Source organism: Mastomys coucha, unplaced genomic scaffold (assembly GCF_008632895.1).
Source record: "Mastomys coucha isolate ucsf_1 unplaced genomic scaffold, UCSF_Mcou_1 pScaffold12, whole genome shotgun sequence".
Classification (NCBI taxonomy): Eukaryota; Metazoa; Chordata; class Mammalia; order Rodentia; family Muridae; genus Mastomys; species Mastomys coucha.
In genome coordinates this window covers 91,597,128-91,598,056 of record NW_022196894.1, presented here as the reverse complement: position 1 = coordinate 91,598,056, position 929 = coordinate 91,597,128, and the positions used below count along the sequence as shown (strand labels likewise).

General features: G+C 44.2%; 2 protein-coding genes across 9 annotated transcripts in view; one reads left to right on the top strand and one right to left on the bottom strand.

Moving 5' to 3' along the window:
* Setd4 (SET domain containing 4) overlaps positions 1-929 on the top strand; it is a 78,524-nt gene that overhangs the window by 1,990 nt on the left and 75,605 nt on the right. The window lies entirely within an intron of this gene.
* LOC116086159 (carbonyl reductase [NADPH] 1-like) overlaps positions 1-929 on the bottom strand; it is a 5,737-nt gene that overhangs the window by 3,658 nt on the left and 1,150 nt on the right. The window lies entirely within an intron of this gene.

The following is a 929-nucleotide window of genomic DNA, read 5'->3' as shown; positions in this document are numbered from 1 at the left end:
ACCCTGTCTCAAAAAACCAAAAACTAAAACCAAAAACAAAAAAATGCTGGCTTGGGCAACTAACCCTGTTGCCCAGTGAATTTAGTAAACAAACTATAGCTATTGCTCCCTTCTCTGTGCAGGCAGCCAGAAGCCTCTCTGGCTGGTTTGGTTAACTCTTTGTGAACCAGAGAGAAAGGATAGGAAAAGAATTAAAATGCTCTACATAGACAAATATGCACAGACACATATATATTCATACACCTACTAGCTAGGTCTGTTTCAATCAACTCCACAAGTATTTGTGCATGCTTATACACATATATACATATAAACAGACATGGATGGGTAGGTGGATGGATGGGTGGGTGGGTAAATGAGTGGATAGATGGTTCGGTGGATGGGTGGGTAGATGGATGGATAGATGGATGGATGGATGGATGGATGGGTGGGTGGGTAGATAAGTGGATAGATGGTTCGGTGGATGGGTGAGTAGATGGATGGATAGATGGATGGATGGGTGGATGGATGGGTGGATGGATGGGTGGATGGATGGGTGGATGGATGGGTGGTTGGCACAAAGCCTTCCAAACCAAGCCATCCAAAGAACAACTTTATTTCTTGAGAGATTGTTTGGAGGTTCTAGCAAGGGAGTGCAGCTACTCGTATACCCTTGAGTGAAGACAGGTCCTCCTCTATTCGGGGAAGGTCATCCTCTTCAACTGAATGTGCAGCTTCGGGAGGGACACACATGGAGTGGTGCGGGAGGAAGGGGACACCTGCCTAACAAGCCAGATCAGCTGAATCAACCCTGGAAATCAATGGGGTGACAGATGTTGTAGCCAGATCGCTCTCACATCTAACTTTATTTCTTTTCTCTGGCCTTTTTATTCCTTCTTAGACAAAATCTTCTTTAGAAAATTACCTCATAGATAAAATGTTACACTAAA